The sequence below is a fragment of the Hypomesus nipponensis genome, chromosome 21 (assembly GCF_054491055.1).
Source record: "Hypomesus nipponensis isolate SF chromosome 21, ASM5449105v1, whole genome shotgun sequence".
NCBI lineage: Eukaryota > Metazoa > Chordata > Actinopteri > Osmeriformes > Osmeridae > Hypomesus > Hypomesus nipponensis.
Window position 1 is genome coordinate 5,127,291 of NC_140381.1, and position 4,512 is coordinate 5,131,802.

The following is a 4,512-nucleotide window of genomic DNA, read 5'->3' on the forward strand; positions in this document are numbered from 1 at the left end:
GCCTTGACGATGAGATGTTTGGGCTGTATTGATTTTCGAGGGAGGATATTATCATTGGTTGATGTGTACCCTTGGGGAAAACATGCTGTTCTGCACTGAAGGACCACGACACAGGCTGTTAGTGTATTGTAGTGGTAAATATCCTCCTTTTGCTGTCTCTCTCCTTCTCTCTTTCTCCCACTCTCTCTCTGTCTCTCTCTCCTTCATTCATTTCCTTCTTGCCCTCTGCTTTGGCTGTAATTAGATCCTATATCTGTCCTATCTCATCTGACAGTTTTATTCAGTTTATTACCCTCCCTCCCTCCCACCCTCCCTCCCACCCTTCTCCCATCCCATCCCTCTCGTCGTGTTATTCTCAGATCATAGCGTCGGGCTCTAGTGTTACTAGGTAATGTGCAGTGTGTGTGTGTGTGTGTGTCTGGCCAGGCTCAGCAACAGGGCTCAGGAGGTGCAGTTGAATGGGTTTTTTTGTTTGCCCACGCGCCCACACGGCCCCCTTCTCTCAGTATCGGTCACTGGAGACCCTCTCCGGTGACGGCCCCCCACCACCACCGTCACCCCCACCCCCTCACCAGCATCTGCCGCAATATTCCCTTTCATCGTCTCACCCCCCCCCCCCTCCATTAGTGAGGTGCCAAGCCCCTCTCTCAGAGGCAGTGGATGGGGAACCATGGGTTTGGCTTGTCGTCCTCCTTCAGTGATTACGCGTGTCGTTTGAAAAAGGCTTTTTGCGTCTGCTTATTTCTGCACTGATTGCACAATAGTGTTTATTTTGTTTGCGTGTTACTCTGTTTGTTTATTTTTTGCAAATGTAGGGGTTTTTAGGAGAAATCTGATGTGTGTTCAAGTGTGTGTGTGTGTGTGTGTGTGTGTGTGTGTGTGTGTGTGTGTGTTTTGAGAGGGAGCAGGTGAGAGATTATGAGTGTGTGTGTGTGTGTGTCCGTGAAAGCCCACGTGACCACGATACCCTGCTGTCGTAGACAGTGGTTGTCGTGGAAACCTGGGATCGGACTGGTCTCCAGCTGCCAGGGTGAGAGTGAAGGATGATGGGTACTGGAGAGCAGAGGACGGTTCATGTATTCTAAACGCCATTCAGGCCAGCAAAGATGACTGGCCTGGATCAATACACATGTTCTAAGTTTGGCACAGTAGACTCAGCCAAGTCAGTAGAGTTGAACTGTTTGAAGATTCACAGATGAACACAAAACAAATTGGAAGGCCTACAATATGACTTGGACATTGATTCATTCGAAAATAGATTGATGTTCACCAGTTATATATATATATATATATATAAATATATACATTTTTATTTTATTTTATCCAAACTGTTTCAAAGGACGACTTCCCAGATGGAGCTGTGTAACATACCATCTGGTGAGTCAGGTTACCAGACCCTGCCAGGTGACAGACCTAGCCTGTTAGACCCAGCAAACAAGAACACGCCTGTCAATCAAAGGCGTACGCGTCTTCTCACTGCGTAACCTAGGTTACACAAACAGGCGATGATTCTCTCAGCGCACCAAACCTATCACATTGCCTTGTGGCTCAATCATGCCACTGTCAACGAATGCTTGGTTTTCGAAAGTAGTTTCCATTTCAACTTCTCATTACACGCCGCTGTCAGTTAATACTACCCTGAGCAAGCACAATCCCACTATCTCCTAGATAATGAAAAGAGGAAGGAACCAATTAAAAGCAACAGAGTAGATACGTCTTGCTGTGAGCATGCATTTTATTATAGATCTTTATTGTACAGATACAAACCCATGGGCAAGTAAGCAGCAATAAATGCCATACAAAATGTGTTTTATGGTCCAAAAGCAGATGTATAGGATCCCTGGATAAATAAGAATCCCATAAATTTCCCCAACAGCCTCTAGCATGTGCGACACAAACAAGGGTCCGTCGTAAAACCTTAAAAGTTGTTTCTTTGTGTGTGCATGGTTTGGCAATGACAAAGGCAAGCTGAGCCTAAACAGTTCTTGTGCATAACCTTTCCCCAAATTGTGATTGTAAGGCAGAACAAGGACATCTGTGGATTTCTGCCTCTCTTGTGGTTAAGGAAAGGGTGTCCACTAACGTCAACACAATGTGGAGTATATTAGCGTTGCACATAAAGAAATCAAAAAATAATAAAATACTGTTTGTATTGGATCGACATATTGTATGAACTGTGCCGTGACCAGTTGCAGTGGCCCTGAACCAAACACACTTTTATTTATTTGACTGAGAGTTATGTAATGCAACTTGCATCTGGATTCACAAAGACCAAACTTTACGGGCTTAGTCATGAGTCAAGAGAAAGCACTTCTGGCCTAAGAAGCTATCTCTCTCTCTCTCTCTCTCTCTCTCTCTCTCTCTCTCTATCTGTCTCTCTTTCTTTCCTTTTTTCCCTCTCTCTCTCTCTCTCACTCTCTCTCTCTCTCTCTCTCTCTCTCTCTGTCTCTCTGTCTCTCTCCCTCTCTGTCTCTCTCACTCTCTCTCTCTCTCTCTCTCTCTCTCTCTCTCTCTCTGTCTCTCTCTCTCTGTCTCTCTCTGTCTGTCTCTCACTGTCTCTCTCCCTCTCTCTCTCTCTCTCTCTGTCTGTCTCTCTCTCTGTCTCTCTCTCTGTCTCTCTCCCTCTTTCATTCAAAGTGAGATGACATGACAGCTGCGTGTCCACCCCACGAAAACAGGAAGTGAGATATACCGTTCAAATGGGAAGTGATGCAGTCCGGTATGTACAATGGTATGTTGCTCAAAGAATGCAAGGAAGGGACAGCAAGTAAGTAAGTAAGGACCATGTGCAACAAACCTTCCCCCGTCGGTGTCTCTACAGGATACCAGGACTACCCGCAGGTGAAGCTAAGCTTGATGTCAGCCTTGAGTCTATTCTTGGAGTCAGCTGGCATCCTGCCAACCAAGTCTCCTTTTATTCTGCCTCCTGCGAAGCTGGAGGCCGAGCTAACGTAACACTGTTACGTCACTGTCTTGCTATACTGAGTAGATGACCTGAAGTCCTTAGCCGACACCTAGTCGTGTACGAGTTGATCCTTCAGTACTGGTGTTCTGAAGCAGGACTGTACCAGAGCAGCCCTGTGTACTAGCAAGCCCAACAAATACATGCCATTGTATTGTTGACCTTATAAGCCATTGGTGATATGCTTGCTGTAAGGGAATAGTATCACATTGGATACTGGGGTCAGAATACATGGGCCAATAGAGTTGAGAATCCTCATCTCACACTTAGTATTGTTGCCCTGGAAACTGTCCTCACCACATGGCCAATCATCAGTAGCGGCAAACCCCCTCAAAGTTACGTTGAAATTTTCCACAGACACTTAGCAGAGTGGTTTCACTTCAAATGTGTGTGCCATGTGTGAGTGCATTGCCTAATCTACACAACCAAACCTTGGATTTGCGGTCCTGATTTCCTTTTGATCATCCTTCCTCTTGCCCTCGTGTTTGTTATGGTTACATGGTCTTAATCGTTAAAAGTGAAAGGAGAAATTACGTAAAAACGTAAATATTATTCCCAGAGGGCTACAATGGTCCTGTTTTCAACACAAACAGGAAACCCAAACGGCTTAGCTCACAAGCTGTTTTACACTAGGCAATGTGTCCATCGCACAAAAACATGTTCAAACGGCAATCGCAACCAGGTATCAGCTTCCCCCTTTCCTTGCATCATCAGGATTGTAACAGTCAAATGTCCACGTTTAATATCTCCTGGTCATCCACTCTGCCTGGGCTCTGTAGGGTGTTGTGAGTAAAAGTAAACAGTGCCATCATCAAAGATGGATGGGTCTTGAGGTCGCTATGGTTACCTGATGACAGCTTGGGTCAGTGGCGTAGGAGGGGGGTCACCTGGTGTGTTTGCCAGGGGCCCGAGGCTCACGGGGAAGTAGGGACTGGAGGTGAAAGACAGAGTGGTGAGAGTAAAGAATGTGACCGCCCGCTCTCTGAAGGCTCAGAATCCAAACATAGCCCCGGTCCCCTCTTCCTCTGACTATATGAGACACACACACACACACTGTCACACACACTCTCACACACACACGCATGCTTGCAGACCCATGCATGTACAGAGAAAGCTGCATGCTGGTTTCGCTCTCTGACCTCCTTATCTCTAAGTCACTTGCTCAACATCTTTTTCATTGTCTCTTGTTCCCTCTCCCTCCTGAGTTCCAACTGCCCCCCCACCCCTCCTCCCCAACACACACACACACACACCAACACGCACACCATACATAATATACATTTAAATACACACACACACACACATAATGTCTGTAATAGCACTTCCACATAACAGATTAAAAGACATCAGTTGCATGTCTTGACCACAGACCGGTCAGATTTGCCACCACTCTTACCGAAACCGATGATGTATGCTGATTCTGAAGGAGGGCGGCACCGATGGTGTTAACTGCGCCTGCCGTGACTCCACCTTCTATGTAAATGTGCGCGAGAGTGAGCGCTGAGAGATCGGTGAATGGGGGGAGTAGCCTTCGGTGCTTCGCTCAACGC

The 4,512-nt window shown here is 46.5% G+C and overlaps 1 protein-coding gene across 1 annotated transcript in view; it reads right to left on the reverse strand.

Annotated features, from left to right (window-relative positions):
• The window catches only part of cfap58 (cilia and flagella associated protein 58), a 76,624-nt gene that overhangs the window by 64,568 nt on the left and 7,544 nt on the right, over positions 1-4,512 (reverse strand). The gene's annotated exons all lie outside the window — the stretch shown is intronic.